At 33.8% G+C, this 18,720-nt stretch overlaps 1 protein-coding gene across 5 annotated transcripts in view; it reads left to right on the forward strand.

The window, feature by feature from the left end:
- LOC105252199 (protein rhomboid) overlaps positions 1-18,720 on the forward strand; it is a 120,209-nt gene that overhangs the window by 18,230 nt on the left and 83,259 nt on the right. The gene's annotated exons all lie outside the window — the stretch shown is intronic.

The following is an 18,720-nucleotide window of genomic DNA, read 5'->3' on the forward strand; positions in this document are numbered from 1 at the left end:
AGGGAATTTACAAAGCAATTCCTATTATCGCTGGCTGCACCGCACTGAAATAATTATACTTCGATGAATATATCGCGGAACGTCGTGTCGTGCGAGCCATCGTGGCCGAATCGCTCGCGAACTTGGTCGACGTTAATAGCCATGCCCGCGCTATTTATCGTAGTTGTTTGTCAGTATTTATGGCGCTTTGCTCCACCGATTTTTCCCGAGAAAAATAATTTATTACGCGGAAACGTCGGGCCGTCCTTTCTCCCGCTTCTCCGCCCTACTACTGTTGCGACTTCTCGAGTTCACGTTTTTACGGCGCTATCACTGTGACATATTGGCACGTTTTCGTTTTTCAAAAAATTACCTGCACATCGCGATATTAGATCCTCGACGCTCTCTCAAATATCGCATTAGAGGAGTAAATAGAAATATGATGTATGCGATGTATTTGGGGCATTCCGATAAACTAAGTTTTCGACGCATGAAATGCGTTGTTTTGTTTGCAATTATTTGCAACAGTAATTTTACCCGTCAAAGCCAATGGAAAATTACAGCTTTCGAAAACAAAAGGAAAACTCAATTTTAGGAAAAAAATAATCTGATTTCAAGATGAAACAGTTGTCGATATATTTAGAATCGTTTGTAAAAATTTGATTTTTCTTTCGCGCTTGTAAATATACCGTTTAAAAGTCACAATACATATATTTATGAAAAACGCAACTTTATCAGTTTTCAAAAGTGTCAATTTTAAATCTGCTTGCGCTATATTTTTTAGAATTATTTGTAATTATTTATAGCGATTTCTTTCGTTTTTAATTAAATTATTTAAAAGTTATAGCATATTCACAATAAGCCTAACAACGCTATAAAATTATCATGTAATTATTTAATTCAAAACGAAAAGAGAATTATTATATACAACTATAAATATAAAATATTTTCTGTATTGGAAACTTAATTTATTAAAAGAAGATGTTTTCCAAATTTACCTAGATAAAAATGAAAGAATTTATTACGTTTTTTATATATCTATTATATTAATTTAAAATCAGACAATTATGTGATTATAAATATAATAACAAATTTCTCTCTTATAGTATCATTATGTCGCAAATTTTTTCCTATACTTGACATGATGCAAATGTAAATTATCTAAATTATCGCAAAACTTGTGTAATTTAAAAAATTGTAACATATGCATATTTTTAAAAAAAACATTACACAAGTTTTCAACGCGTGATAATTTAAATAATTTACATTCACATCAGTGTGGAATGTGTAGGAAAAAATTTGCGAAGTAAACATTACGAATGCAATTAATCAATCGTCTAATTTTAAATTTACAATACATTTTATTAATTTTAGATTTACAATACATCATATTTGCCATGTATTATTACAACATGTGTCAATATACACATCTTATTTTAAGAAATATTAAATAAAGCACGAGTGGAATTTGGATTGCATAATCAAGCACGTGCGCGACATCATGACGAATAAGAGCCAGAAAGGGTGAGGAGGCGAGAGGGGGCAAGGTAAGCGTGCCAGAAAAGTTGGGCTAATCGAAAAGTCGTCGTATCTGGTTTACAGAAGTTCGCATTTCTCGCATGCACAACAGACATCGCGCATCGTGAAGGTATCGCGTCGAGCTGTCCCGCGCAACTTTCGTGTCTCGTTCGTATTCGACGTTAGCGCGACACAAAAATTTGCAAGTAAATGAACGAGATCTAAAACGAGTCCGTCTCTATCTTTCTTTCCCTCTTTCTCCCTCTCTCTCTTTCTCTTGGAGCCGCTGGTACACCGACTCGAGTTCGTGCCAAGTAACAAAGACGAAGCTTTAAACAAAGAAGAGCGAGGGAGAGGGGGAAACGGTGAAATCTCCTGTCACGGCATTAATTAATCGTCTAAACTTTTAAGTAAATCGTCGTGCGGCATCCCTCGCCTTTCCCCACCCCTCGCTTTTGTCCTCGCCATTCCGCACGTCACCGACCGGCATCATCGGACTATTTATTATTCGAACCGCGACGAGAATGTTTCCAAAACATAAATTTCTACCGACGTGGGGCAACTTTCGAAAAGCTGGTCGTGACCAGCGGCGACGATAAATCCCGCGATTCCAGAAATGCAGAGAGATAGGATTAAATCGAGGGAGGATGAGATTAGAAGGATAAGAAAGAACTAGCATTTTGGTAACGTATTGGATAGGAATCAGGAGAGAAGAAAATCTGGTCAATTTAGATTCTACTGTATATTGTTATTTAACTCGGAGAAATGCAGGGGCGTAGCCAGGTAGAAATGTTAGGGCAGGAAGAAAATTAATAGAGAAGTTTCACTGCCCGATAAGGAGAAAAAAAGAAAAAAAAAGGAATGATACTTATGAAAAAGTATTATTGTAAACAATACAATATTACAGACGACTTGCAAATATTTGAACAAAAATTAATAGAAAATTATGAATTATAAATTTATAGAAAATAGAATTAATATTAATAAAATTAATAGAATGTTTAAATTGCTTGATTTTTCAAGAGCAGACAAAGCCTGTTCTTGCCCCCTCCCCTAGCTACGCCCCTGAAGAAATGTATATTATAAATATATTTGTGTTGTTATTTATGTACAAGATCAAATTTCTCGTTAATCAAAAATTAACTCTGCTTACTTGCGGAAACAAGACAAGAATTAATGCGAAAGCATCTGTTGAGGGTGAAGTATAGCTCGATGGCAATGTATTGTATTATAAAAACATGTCGACTGTCGTTCTCTTTGAAATCCGCGAGACGATCCTATTCTCAGCGATGTAAGAAACGACGGGAAGGGACATTAATTTCCGGTCTCTCGTTCGCAACGAGCTTCGTTTTTACGGTCAGCTTTATGCCGCACCACTCAAATAAGCTGAAAATTATGTGCTGTGTAAGTGGAGAAATGGGGAACTTTTCCCGAGGCAGTTCGTAAGAAAGCTGAAAAGATATCGCGGTAATTTCATGCGGTAATGTAAAGTCAGACCGATAAAGATAACAGAGAAGTCTATTGTATACACAGAGAGTAATTGAATATTTCTGAAAAAAAAGAGTTGTTCGTTTTTTCCGAAATTTATTATATTTGATTAATAAAAAGCTTTTTTATACCTGAATATATATATAGGGTGTTTTTTAATAAGTGCGAAAAAAGAGAGTTGTCCACTTAATTTCTTTACTTGTTCCAAATTTGAGAAAAAATAAAAACCTAATTTCTACCCTCATTTTGGGAGGTGTGTAAAGGGAGGGATGTAGGGGTATATATTTATATGAAAACCCTCCTTAATTTTCGACAAGGAATCTCCTAAAATTTTTCGCACCTAAGAAACACCGTATATATTTTTAATTCCTCTATTTTTTTTCTCGTTTGCGCGATATCGTTTTTATTTTACTTAATTATCGAAATCTGTGATGTTGGTAGTACAATGTAATTAAATCAGTGCATTAATTACATGCATATTCCCAAAGCCAATGATATTAATTATGTAGGTAGATAGAGAGAGAGAGAGAGAGAGAGCGAAGGGAAAAGGGGGGAGAGAGGGAGAGAGAAAGTGTTTATACGCGCGCTGTTCGATATATAATTTAACACGCGATCAAGAGACCATAAAGGGTTCGGGCTAAATATCTTTGAGCATACAAACAGTTTCCAAACTATTAACTCGCGCGACGAATAATAGATATTGTTCCACTTATAGTTGTCGCGCGCCACGTAGGAGTTATCGACTCCCCTGACGACTGTAATCGCAGAAGTAGTTTCAAGGATCCGTTTTCAGCGGTCGACGCTAATAGTAACGTGATATTGAGTTTCCGTTGTATTTACGAGGACCGGTCTTTGCCGCGAGGATAACATAGGTATTCCTGAGTCGTTAGGTTACCGCGCGACCGCGATTCCACAGTGCAATATTATGCCCTACTTATATTGCGAGCGTGCCAAGTGAGCTTTGCGAATGGCGGTTTTGGATTAATTAGTTTTGGTTTAGCTCGAATCACATTCCTGTTAGTCCTGTATAAGCGCGATTAATTTGCTAGTGGTAATTTAACTTGCATTAATCTACAAGTTAGCGCTCTATGTAATCTCGATATAACTGGTGAAATTTCTTCCCCCCTATAAAGGCATTTTAGAGTTTCGTTATTTCGAAAAAATTTTGATAATTAAGTGTAAAAAATATGAAGATTGGTATCAATTTTAACATTCTCGTTATATTGATAATAGTTTTTTCTATCAGGATCGATTTCCATTTTTCATAAATTGAAGTGTCATCCGGAAAAAAATGCTAGATTCCTAGAAAATATTTTAATCAATGAGAATTATTTTAAGACATTGTACATGAAAGTATAAATTATAGATGGACTTGGCAAAAAATTTGGAACGAAATTTTTAATCTACTTTTTATTTCGTCTCTCCTATAAAGGGATTTTAGAGTTTCGTTATTTTGAAAAAGTTTTGATAATTAAGTATAAAAAAATAAAAGTCTAAATATGAAGATTGGTATCAATTTTATTCTCATTATATCGATAATAGTTTTTTCTCTCAGGATCGATTTCCATTTTGGATAAATTGAAGTATCATCCGGAAAGAAATGCTAGATTTCTAAAAATATTTTAATCAATGAGAATTATTTTAAGACATTGTGCATAAAAGTATAAATTATAGATGGACTTGGCAAAAATTTGGGACGAAATTTTTAATCTATTTTTTATTTCGTCTCTCCTATAAAGGGATTTTAGAGTTTCGTTATTTTAAAAAAATTTTGATAATGAAGTGTAAAAAATAAGAGTGTAAATATGAAGATTGGTATCAATTTTAACATTCTCGTTATTTAACATTCTCGTTATTTAACATTCTCGATACATAATAGTTTTTTCTATCAGGATCGATTTCCATTTTGGATAAATTGAAGTATCATCCGGAAAGAAATGCTAGATTTCTAAAAATATTTTAATCAATGAGAATTATTTTAAGACATTGTGCATGAAAGTATAAATTATAGATGGACTTGGCAAAAAATTTGGGACGAAATTTTTATAATTTAATTTGTCGCAAAAGAAACATTTAAAAAAGTATAACAATTTAAAATATATATCAATGATGAGTGCATATTATAAAGAGAATTATTATAAACAGAATTTATTTTATAATTATAAACAAATAAAATTAAACAAAATTTATTTTGTAATTGAATTTTGTCCTAAGTTTTAAATTGTCTAGGACTGTCTATTTTTAGAATTCGTAATATTATATAATTCGTAACATTATTATTTATTTATATCTATTATTAATCCAATATAGTTTGTTTATTTTTTTATAATTTTCGCTAAAATAGTTTGTGTTACATTTGTTGTAAAATTATTTCATGTACAATTCTACCGTTCGAATCAACACACCTGAATAAATATTAATCGACAGTGCATTTCTCTTCGTAATCTATTGAGCTAATATTTTTATTTGCATCGTATACATATTAATCCGGATTGTAATACGCGCGATCATGTTTATTATTAATAATACATATGCAATACGTGTGTTATAATATCGCGGTTGTTAAAATCAATAATATTTGTTGTGTGAACTTGGAGTTAATGGATGCAATAATGGACCGAGAGAGGAAGTTATTCAAATCATCCGTCCACAAGTTGTTATTGTGGCATTATAATGGTATTAAATGTGTCGTAAACTGTCGTTTCGATTGGTTACAGAGTATCCGTATCTCTTTTTCTTCTTAAATACCTTTCATTTTGTGACATCTATTAAAACTCCGTTATTCAATTTGGTCTTTTAACGGTGCTTTTAGCGATGATATAATTTATCTTTTTCAATGATTGTCTCGATCATTATTGTACGCCCATCTTATTAATTTCTCAAAATTTAATCATAAATCAGAAGAAGAAAAGATATCAGGGAGGAGAGATAAAAAAGGACGATTAATTGGCCGCTTGATTTATGATAATTATATATATTTATGATAACTATTTCTTTTATCTTCTAAAATATAGCGAATAAAGATAATATCCCTCAAGTATACTTTAAATAAAATAATGTATATTCGCGACAGACTGCTATCTAAATAATTTTCTGTTAATATGATTTATATCAAAATATTTTTAATGTTATATATTTTTGAAAATATGTGTATATTAAAATACGCGGCACGCGTGGAATTATAAATAAGATTCTATACAGAATTCGTTGGAGATTTATAAATCGTCTAAAGTGAGCTTTAGAATTTCGAGTCTGTTCAGGTGATGCAAGGAAGAGTAAAGTATGTTAACAGAAGTGATGTTAGAATGCACCTTTGCATAGTCAATTTTTGTCACGTTCTCATGTATAAATGTACGTAGTTCGCGGAAAACGGAGAGCTGGTTAACTTTTGAAGCGTTTCTCGAACAATTTTTAACAAGTGCTTTTTTCCTTTTTTTAATAATAATGCAAAAAGAAGGAAAAATGTAGATAAAGGGAGAAATGTAGATCGGAAAATAAAAATATAACAGCCCGCGGAGGGCATTCGATTCGATGCATCGCCCGTTAAAGTGATGACAAGCCAGCCTACAATAGCAGCCTACAATAGTCTCTCCGGTTCTCTACTTTTCAGTCTACTCCACCTTCTTCCAACATGTCTCTCCTTCTCTCTCATCTTAGCATACCGCGCATATTTCGATTTTCTCGCTGTAACTAGAACCAGGTATCGATAAATATATTTTATTTATGCTGTAAAAAAAGATTTATATTTAAAATATAATTTTCAAGTGCAATTTAAATGTTATATTGTTTCACTAAAATCCTATCTTATTAAATATTAAATATATTAAATATATATATATATATATATATATATATATATATTAAATAAAATATTAAATATATTATATTTTAAATATATCAAGTTTTTCAATCAGTAGATTGTCCTAGACATTCAATAAATAATCCAATAATTATAAATAATTATAAATAAAATTGTAAATAAAAAAAATTATAAATAAAATTAAAATAATTATAAATAAAAATGATAGAAAAATGTACACTTTATGAAATAGATTTATCATATAAGATTCCCCTCTCGCCTCGACCGCTCTCGCTTATTCGATATAGTTCTCCCTTGATATGTATAATGGCATCGCGATCATTCGGCACATAATTTAGCCTCAATAATCGTCTCGATCGTTAATGTCCCGTTCCCGCGGTCTCGTTAATTCTCCGGCTTGAGCCTTTATACGTCGCGCGTGCGGATGCGAGAGGAAGAAGGAGGGGGGGGGGCGGGAGGATGACGGTAGAATTGCGGAGGCGCCATCCGTGTGGATGGGAGGACGGGGAGGGCATCGGAGAGAGATAGTCACTATCAATTTTCCTCTAATGGGAGTGCTGCGCCGTAACGAGGTCGTACGAGAGAACCGAGGGTACAGTGTCGCGAGCGATCGCACACTCGCGGTAACGAACTCACGACATATTGCGTCACCGACATTAATGACGTAACGAGAGAATTGACGACGCCACGCTGCTCTCTCAGACGTTCCAGCTTGGAAATTTTCCGAAAATTCGAGTCTCCTCAAAGATCCTCTCTCTCTCTCTATCTCTCTATCTCTATCTCTCTCTCTCTCTCTCGCTCGCTTTTATGGTGGCCCTTTCGGTGGGAAATTCAGAAGCCGGATGACGATACACTCTTAGGAATCTGGAATTATATGCGCGTTTGTGCTATGTAATACCGACGAAACTTGTATCAAACTTTTCTTATTAGATCTGTCATTCTAGCGCGGAGGTGACGAAGCCTCCCGAGGATGCAACTTTTATTTTTGAAAAGCGGCTACGCGCTCGGACCTCCGGGGATTGGAAATAAATTCTGATTACAAAGTACGATCGATATTAATCTGATAAATTGTAACTTAATTAAACAATCGTTCAGAGAGAGTTTCGGATGTAAATCTTTCGGATATACAAATTGGACAAAATTATTTCTCTAGAATTTTTATCTCATATTACATGTAATAAATATGCATAGCTGAACCCCTTCCGTTTCAATAAATGCGTCGGATGAATGTGTCTTTTGTTAGACGCGCATTGTCATCGCGGAGATATGCGAATGTGCGTACTTACGCGTGGAATTTCAGTATTTGCGTTGCGGCTGGCATCGTGTCGCTTTGATATAGGGATTTACGTGAATCCAACTCACAGTTGGTGTCACGGAAGACGACTAGTAGAATTGGAAGCTGCCGTTAAATCATTGACCGAGTGCAAAGTCTTCATTCGACTGTGAGTGCTTTTACGATAGCACGTTTTACACCTAGAAAGACAGAATTACTTTCTTGTGTGTAATTGACACGCAGCTTTTATACTGTATGTTATACGTAATTTAAGAAAATTAGAGAGAGAATATTATTCAAGAGATCAATGTATCTTAGAGATTATGTGTGTAGATTTCCACAGTAAAAAATAAAATGTTAATCATAACATTTTTTACTTGTCCCAGAAAGTCTACTTTAAATTTTAAGTTAAAATAACTCATTCGTAGGTTACTTATTGACAAACTAAAAATGTTAAATAATTGACACAATACTTTACATTTCTTTTTGTTGTTGTGACTTTAAGTGTAATGTAAAAATAACATAGAAATTAATTAAAAATTACATGCAAAAACAGTTACAATAACTCGTAAGAAATGTTGAGGACATTAATATGTAATAATAATTATTTTAGCTTAAATTATTTGTAATAGATACGTTTGATTTTAGTAAATTGATTAGTTTTGTATGTTAAAAGTTTAAGTTTATTTGAAGATTCATTTTAACTTTTCTTATAATGTTACATGTTGATTGTTTAAAATGATTATGTTAAAAATATTCAAAATAATATTCCATTTCTAAGAGACATATACAAAGTATTAAGTTATGAAGTTGACATAAATGTAACACATGAAAACGTTATAAAAATAATTACATATAGGTTGTATGTTAATTTTATATTGAAGTACTAATCAAAACGCGTGGTAACACAAGAAAATTTGCACATAACATATGCACATTTTTTTATTGTGTAGTGTATATGAGATAATTAAGTATGCATTTTTAAAAATTTCTCAATAAAATGAAACATGTATTCTCTCTAATACGAAAATTCAGAAACTGAATTTAATTGATATTTATATATTATATCGAGAAAATTCTGATGCCAGATGTGTAAACATGAAAAATGAAAAATTGTCCATCTCGATAGTGATTTATGGAAATCTGTTTTTTTTTCTTTTTCTCTCTCTCTCTCTCTCACTCTTTTCCTATCCAACATTTGGTGAACGATTGTATCGTTCGATGTAAATGCATTTCATGAATATGCATGCATGCTTTATACGCATTTCCTAATTATCGTATACACAATTTTGCTAATCGATAACATCGAGCTGGCGTATATCGCAAAAACATTGTATTATATCCACGTAAAATTCGATCCTATTAATTTGTGCTAATCAGTTTTACGATCCGTAATGATATACTTTGGAGTTGCAAAAAATATATGAAGACGCTTGCGATTTTTAAAAATATTTTTCAACGTTAATTAAGTATTTCGATATTTTATTTTAATTAACACGTGAGATTATATCGCAAGGTAATAAAATCGACAAAATTACGATGCAAAAACACACGGAAAACTCTTGCGGAAAAATTACGAAAATTCAAAAAAATCATCCTCTTTGCCATTAACGGCCAGTCATTGTAGTTTTCGTCGACAAACGCACAATTTCACAAAATTTCTGATTTTATTTCTATCGTCGCGACGCGCACTTTCTAAGTCATTGTCGTCGTCGTCGTCGTCGTCAACTTTCCCGGAATTAACGAAGAAATTTTCGTAACTCTTTCCGCACACTCGCAGCGAAACGGGGATTGGAGGACTAGCGATGAGAAAGAAGGGCCGCCGCCCGCCCCCCAACCCCCAACCCCGCGGAGGATGAAGTGTCGGCTAATGGCGATAAGCCGTTCGCCGGAAACGAGCATTTCTGCGGGAAGTTGGCGAGTTCAGCGTTTTCATCCCTATCCTCGGCGGATATGCGAAAGAGAGAGGGAGAAGGAAAATGCGATCTGAAGAAAAAAAAAAGGTGATAAAAACGAGCTACGCGGAATGAGAGATTTGACGAGGTAGCTGAAAACTCGCGGCGAGGAAAATTTTCAGTACCCGATGATGCTTTTTCATCGGCGCGTAATTCAGATCTTACGGTTGTTTTAAGTTTCACAACGGCTTCCTACGGAAAGAACGAATTCTCGAGGCCACCAGCGCGAATAGTTTGGCGAATATCGGGGGGGGGGGGGGGGCGAGTGAGGCGAGGGCGGGAAAAGGTCGGCTCGCGTCGTCTCCGACATGTGGAAATTCTGTATGTGGATCGCGCATTTTTCTCAAGAATGATAGAAGCGCCATGAATCTCGGCGGCTTCGATAAAGTCACGGCGATAAAGATCGCGCGTCTCGTAAAGATAATTATGTCACATTTTAAACTTGAAATTCTCCAATGTCCCGCACATGTGCTACGTGGCTATAGTATAATTATGAGGAACGATAAAGAGAGAGAAGTAACGTAAAACGAGGATTTATATTATTCGCGAGCTTCCATACGTCTCGATAAAATTCGAGATATTGTGCGGCGTTATATCGTGGCAGGTTACGACCCAAGTTTTCACCTTTTGATTACTTGTTTCTTCCTGGCTGGCGTAGTTTTATTGGCCGTACGTGACGTTCGATGGTGTGACATTTGGAAAACTTGCAAAAGAAATTACACCTGTGTCGGCGCAATAACGCGTAAATTTTTCGTTTCGACAAGTTTTCGCTGGTACGATGGCATTCTTTGAAAACTCATCGAGATAAGTGACTTGCTGTGATGCGGTCGGACCAACATTGCGGAGAATTAACGTCCGTAAAAAGAGAATCCAGAAGAAAAACGCTATATTTATCGAGAGCTGTCAGAGTTGTAATTTGTCGCAAAATCCACAGAGTAAATCGCTCAGAAAAATTTTCTTATATTTGAAGAAAAAGAGAGAAAAAGAGAGAGGAAGAGAAATATTAACTATTCATTTAATTAATTCTTCTTAATAGATTCTTATGTGCTGACTGCACAGCAATGAACAACAATTTTGCTGATTAATTTGTTTTACGTCTGATTTCAAAAAAATGATTAAATTATCTGGCACATTATTTATTATGATTAAAATTGGACACGATTGCACCATATTTTTCGAAATTACTACGATACTAATAATAATAATTAATAGCATATTTTTTGGATAATGATATTTATAGCGAATATTTCTCTTTATGCTTTTATGATAGAGAAAATATTTTTTTCTTTATGAATTCAAGTTGGATAATTATGCATTTTATTAAAAGCGTGAGCGATAAATTGCACCTTGGGAATCCGACTTGCTGACTAAATGTTAGATTCCGAAGGAAAAGTACGATCCCCTTAAGAAGTCATTAATTATTCTTATGAAAGTGTTACTGGGATCTTTGAGACTCTCTGCGCTGCATTTGTGATGATAGCAAATGGGAAGGAAAAAAAACTTTTCACATTAAATATTTTCTTATTGCTTATTGATCATGTTTTTCATGAGTAAACTCGATAACAGGAAAGAATAAATTTACTCCAGAAAAAGTAAGTAGCCTTAAAATACTTTATAAGTATAATATATATAATGTTTAGAGAAAAATTTCGAAGCGTTACCAGCATAGTGAATTACCTTCAAGGAAATACAAAGCAGATGGTAATTTAATTTATTCCAAATATGCGTATATTTCTTACTCTATTATTTCTCTCTTTCATGAATCACAATTTTATTATAAAATTGCGATTGTTGTACATCAAAAAGTACAATGTGTCAAAAGTTTAAATATAATGTAACAAAAGTACGTTTAAATATAATGTAATAAAAGTACGTTTTAAAAATGTTTTACCATTCAATTATGTTCTGAGAAATAATATAAAATTTAAAATCTCTTTATTTTCTCTCTGCAACTGCGTTGCGTGATAATTTATACATCGAGTATCGCGAAATATCGCGGATAAAGTGCAAGATATCGCGAAGAGGAAACTCGAAAGCAGACGAGAGTTGATTCCTCCAAAATTTATCGGAGTGAAACTACCGTATGTCGAGGTCGAGCGAAGGACGACGTCCGAAATTCCCGGAAATTCGCAGTATTCCGAGCTTTTCAGTTCAACGTGACGTAAAAGCGAAACGGGAAGAGGGGGGCTGCAACGGGCTTCTTTTTTTTTTCGCGTTTTCTCTTTCTCGGCAGCTGACACGTGAACTACGTGGACGCGATTATTTAAGGGCGAATGTATGCGTCTACACGCGAGGGAAACAACATGCACCTCGGTGTAGATGGAGTAGCGCGGGGAGAGGAAGGAGGAAGGAGGAATCCGCACAAGGGAGACTGGTAGATCGACGAAGGGAAGACTTAGTTATCCCGAAAGGAACGGCGGAATAGGATTCTCTGGTTTCCAGGCTACCCGTCGCGCGAATAACTTGCAAGGCGCACGTACCTTTTTCACGAGCACCGCTGTCGAGGTAGCTCGAGGCGATGAAAGCGCGATTGCGGGTAGGTAGATAGGTAGGTTGACTCGTTCCGAGTAGAATTTCGCTCGCAAACGAATTATTTTACGGGAGGGAATAGCGACTGTTTGCGACCGTATCAGAGCGTTATTGAGATCCACGTAAGTAAAGTTTGTTGCCGTTAATGCGAGATTGAAATAACGATACAGCCATCTGCCATGGGCGAAAGAATAGCGCAATCCTCAAAATTTTGTTATATTTGAAGAAAAAGAGAGAGGAAGAGAAATATTAACTATTCACATTTAATTAACTCTTCTTATGTGTTGATTGCATGAACAGCAGTTTTGCGGAATAATTTAAAAAAAAATTTGATTTTAAAAAATTATTCAATTATCTAGCGCATTATTTATTGTATCAGAGTGTTATTAAAATCCACGTAAGTAAAGTTTGTTGCCGTTAATGCGAGATTGAAATAACGATACAGCCATCTGCCATGGGCGAAAGAATAGCGCAATCCTCAAAATTTGGTTATATTTGAAGAAAAAGAAAGAGGAAGAGAAATATTAACTATTCACATTTAATTAACTCTTCTTATGTGTTGATTGCATGAACAGCAGTTTTGCTGAATAAGTTTTAAAAAAATTTGATTTTACAAAATTATTCAATTATCTAGCGCATTATTTATTGTGATAAAAATTAAACACGATTGTGCCATAGATATTTTCTGGTCAAACTTTTTATCCTACTTTCCAACACTATCGTTTCGTTGACGCGAGATTGTCACCTTCTTTCACGCTCAATTCGGTGTCAATTATCTTTATTGAGATCCACGTAAGTAAAGTTTGTTGCCGTTAATGCGAGATAGTCGAGATTGAAATAACGATACAATCATCTGCCATGGGCGAAAGAATAGCGCAATCCTCAAAATTTGGTTATATTTGAAGAAAAAAAAAGAGGAAGAGAAATATTAACTATTCACATTTAATTAACTCTTCTTATGTGTTGATTGCATGAACAGCAGTTTTGCTGAATAAGTTTTAAAAAAATTTGATTTTACAAAATTATTCAATTATCTAGCGCATTATTTATTGTGATAAAAATTAAACACGATTGTGCCATAGATATTTTCTGGTCAAACTTTTTATCCTACTTTCCAACACCATCGTTTTGTTGACGCGAGATTGTCACCTTCTTTCACGCTCAATTCGGTGTCAATTATCTTTATTGAGATCCACGTAAGTAAAGTTTGTTGCCGTTAATGCGAGATAGTCGAGATTGAAATAACGATACAATCATCTGCCATGGGCGAAAGAATAGCGCAATCCTCAAAATTTGGTTATATTTGAAGAAAAAGAAAGAGGAAGAGAAATATTAACTATTCACATTTAATTAACTCTTCTTATGTGTTGATTGCATGAACAGCAGTTTTGCTGAATAAGTTTTAAAAAAATTTGATTTTACAAAATTATTCAATTATCTAGCGCATTATTTATTGTGATAAAAATTAAACACGATTGTGCCATAGATATTTTCTGGTCAAACTTTTTATCCTACTTTCCAACACCATCGTTTTGTTGACGCGAGATTGTCACCTTCTTTCACGCTCAATTCGGTGTCAATTATCTTTATTGAGATCCACGTAAGTAAAGTTTGTTGCCGTTAATGCGAGATAGTCGAGATTGAAATAACGATACAATCATCTGCCATGGACGAAAAAATAGCGCAATCCTCAAAATTTGGTTATATTTGAAGAAAAAGAGAGAGGAAGAGAAATATTAATTATTCACATTTAATTAACTCTTCTTGTGTGTTGATTGCATGAACAGCAGTTTTGCTGAATAAGTTTTAAAAAAATTTGATTTTACAAAATTATTCAATTATCTAGCGCATTATTTATTGTGATAAAAATTAAACACGATTGTGCCATAGATATTTTCTGGTCAAACTTTTTATCCTACTTTCCAACACCATCGTTTTGTTGACGCGAGATTGTCACCTTCTTTCACGCTCAATTCGGTGTCAATTATCTTTGGCGACGCGATGTCCTCGCCGACGTCTCCCCGGACGAAAATTGAGGAAATGGAAATTCCATAAGGAATATACAAGCGTTGAAGGAATGGCGGCGTTCTCTAAATCCACCGTGGGAAACTGCAATTTGCGCAGCGTCGAGCGTTATCGCGTTACGATCCCTCTGAATGCTGTAACAGCTGCTTTCCGGCGTATCCGGCGGAATCGAAAGCGTTATCGGGTAAGAGATTCGTTATCGTCGCTGTCGCCGTAAGAGACATCCTCGCCTCCCTGGCGTCGTTATATCCGCGATTCGCGTCGTTACAAGGAGAAAATCAAGCAAACGGCGGTTTCCGCGGACTCGGCGCTCGAGAAACGAAGGTGGAGAGAAGCGAATAGACGGATAGATGGAGAAAGAGATGGCGCAGGAAATTCGGGAATGGCGTTTCCCCGTAGGAGCAGTCGGCGCCAGTCAGACAAACTTGTCCAAGCCGGAATAACCGACCCTTAAGAACCGTCAAGGCGACGGAGACCTACATACGGGAGGGGAAAGACGGGTTTCCATCACTACCTTATTGTTTCCGCGCGATTCCCGAGGAATTTCTCGAATTTCCTCGCCCCTGTTCGAGGATATCGCAAAATTAGAGCATCGAATCCCGAATGATGCATGGGACCGCGGCCCCTTCGACCATCTTGCCGTTGAAAGTGTACGAAAACTCGGAATTTTAAAATATCGTTCGAAAATTTCAGATCCAGCAGCTTCCCCGCTGCAATTTTGCTTCGCGTTAAAAATGAAATATACGTCGTAGATAAAATGAGAAATAAATGGAAAATAATTCGATTGCTTTAAAAACATATTTCTAATGAATTACCATCATTTATTGGTGAGTCAGAAAAAAGTGACATTTATTTCTTCGATTGAATTTAATGTATTTAAAACATGCAAATAACACTTGGCAGTGAAAGTAACGTGTATAAATATTTATTGATAATATATAATATAAAAATTTATAATAAAACAAATAAAATAAATAATTATGTAAAATAAAAATAAATAATATAAAAATTATATAAAATAAAAATATAAAAAATTGCAATATAAAAATTTAAAAGTATTTTTTGATAAAAAATGTTTTCTGCACCGAAAAGACAAAGATAGTAATCTTTTTCTTCTTTTGTGAACTCTAAATAATCGCGGGTGAAAAATCCTCGGCCTGATACATTGTCGCATTTTTCACGCGAATTTCTTTTCTTTCCGGCCTTTGGGCCTTTATCGCGCACTCTTTCCTCTTTCTTTTCCTCCGGTTTTCATGCTTTATTTCGCTGCAACTTGACCTCCTCCCAACAACCGCAATGCCGGAAATGTAAATATTTATACCAACGGGCCGACAGTTTCACACGATACTGTATCATTTTTGACACACGCGCCAACCACATAAATCTGACGAATTGATTTTCCATAGGTCCATGCGCGATGAAAGTGGAACGTGGAAAAGAACAAAAAACATAGAATAATATCTGTTCTCTATATTTTTTAGAAAATAAATTGCTCTTATAATAATCCGCATTACATTTTAAATTCAAGAATTAATAAGAAAAATATTGCAAGATTTATTATATTTCTTTTTTAAAATACACGTGCTCAAAAATAGATATAAACTTGTATTTTATATTTTTTCCAAAAGTCATAAATTTTAATGCAACAGGAAATAATTATACATATGACAATGTGAAATCTTTCTAACAAATTATATATTTTTATTGTAAGGAATGAGAATTGAAATTCTCAAGATCTGAATAACTCTTGGAGATTTATTTCATTTAATATTATATCTGTCTAAATTTATCCAATATAATATTCGTTGTAAAAATATTTCGTCTGCTATTATTGTATCTAAAAAAATATTTACAAACGCATTGTAAATTATAGAAAAATTGAAATTTTTTAATTGAATAGTCGTATCTTCCAATTTTTTTGGTTCAATATTTATTTCCGCGTGTCTATTGTATCTGGCTGCAACAATACATTGATTTATTTTTCTCTTTTTCTAAATTAAATAAAAATTTAGCGAATATGTTATTCCGTGCTGAACTTTTTAGAGGAACGGCACACTATTTTTTTCCTTCTTTTTTTCAACTCCTTATTTTCACAGACACTTGACATCCTTAACAAGTCCATAGTTAAAGCGAACTCTTTTCAATTCTGGTTTCGAGTGTCAGCAACCGTCATAATCCCGCTCCCTTACCTGTGATCGCTTTCCATTCCACCTCGGCTTCTCTCGTCATCCGAGAATGGGGATATTCGTCCGTTGGGAGAGAACTAATCTGGCTTCATCGAAGTCCTTCGATATGAAGGGTGGCGACGAGAGAGTAATCTTCCTTTAAAGTTAACGCCTTCGAAGAAGCGGGAAAGACGCGGGTTTCGCGACTTCTTTCTCAATCTCGTCTCTCAATCTTGTGATTGCCTCTCTCGAGTCTACATCAAAAAGTTCCGTTTTAACTATCAAGATCTTCAATCTCCGATTCAAGAACTTGTCGATTTACATTATTTTATTTTCCCAAATTACATTTTGCTAGGAAAATGTTGATAAATTAATTACTCGGTGATATATGAACTGGAATAATTTATCAAAATTTATGATAAATGTCATAAGATTTGTGTTATAATACTTTGTATGTACAAGATTAATCCGTCTCCAGGGAATCGTATCCAAAACTTTTCTTCTTATTTTTGTACAAATATCATCTTGTAATAATTATTATTTAGAGGAGATACGGATCAAATTATTTAATTTATTCGAGTAATGAAGGGAGTTTGTAAATGTATGATGAATCTATTTTCACTTTGATTCATCAGATTCTTAACGTCATGAAAAGATATTCTTTCGCTTTTTCGTATCATACGAGTACAGCAGGATATTCTCTTATTGAAAGAAGTTTAATCATGCTTCATCGGAGTTTTCCGACGTCAAAAATGTCTCTTTTGAAGTAGCACTTTCGTTGAAGAGGGATAATAATCTATAATCCACATCCTACTAAAATCGTTTAACCTGGCGATTGCTGGTAACTTTCAGCTCCGTTTCCAAAAGTCTTTCCATTAATAATTTGAAATTAGATATTCATTCCTCTTCGGTTTAAATATAGCGATAACCAGCAAAATTCTAGTTTATAAAAGTAGATTGCAAACAAATTTTTTTTAGATTCTAATTTGTTATTTAATATTCCTTTTAAAAGAGAAGAATACTGATACATTTACGTACTTTTGCCTTAGTTGGAATGATGATGAGATCTATTATTATACGGAAAACCAATCTATCTTTATCGATGTTTGAAGGATGCATACTCTTTTTGAAATGAATACTTTTGTGAAATGAGGAAAATTTTTTATTATTATCTTACTCTCGTCATCTTTTAACTGTCTTTAATCCCTAGTTTTTTTTTACAAAACTACGTATCACATTATATAACAAAGATCGAGAAAGAAAATAACGAGAAAATGTCTGGATAAAATCTTCTTTTCAAAGATTGTTCCATTATTCATATTTTGTTTTAGCTGTACTTTGATTCTCTTTTGTCCATTCATTATTAATATTAATGTCAAATATTTTTATTAATGAAAATTAATGAAAAAACACACAGCTTTTTCAAATGTTAAAAAAAAGAATTAATTATATATGTTATATATGATTAATTTATATATGTTTTATTAAATACGTAATGATTATCTCCCTCTTAAATTTCTTTAATACGTATCCGTGTTGGCTGTCAAAGAAAGAAAGAGAGAGGGGGGAGGGGGGAGAAAGAAAGAAAAAACTTATAAAATTTCTTTAATTTATTGATGATATTCCAAAATTCTTGCACAGCTTGAATTGAAGAAATACGGCTGTAAACAAACAGCTATCAGTTACATTAGATATCAGTCATTATTATTATTTTTATTTTGTCTTGCAAAATTATATTTGGATTTATTTACAACTTCCTTAATCATTAATAGAGTTCGTGCTGTCTTTTAAGTTAATTCATATAAATAACTTATATAAAATAATTTATATGTATATAATTTATATACATATAAAATATATTAAAATTATTTTATTTATATTTCTCACATATATATATTAGTTATTTTTATATTTTTTCTACCGTTATCATTTTCAGTAATTTAGCAACATGATATATGTTTCGGTTTT

Source organism: Camponotus floridanus, unplaced genomic scaffold, assembly GCF_003227725.1.
Source record: "Camponotus floridanus strain SB8 unplaced genomic scaffold, Cflo_v7.5 scaffold19, whole genome shotgun sequence".
Classification (NCBI taxonomy): domain Eukaryota; kingdom Metazoa; phylum Arthropoda; class Insecta; order Hymenoptera; family Formicidae; genus Camponotus; species Camponotus floridanus.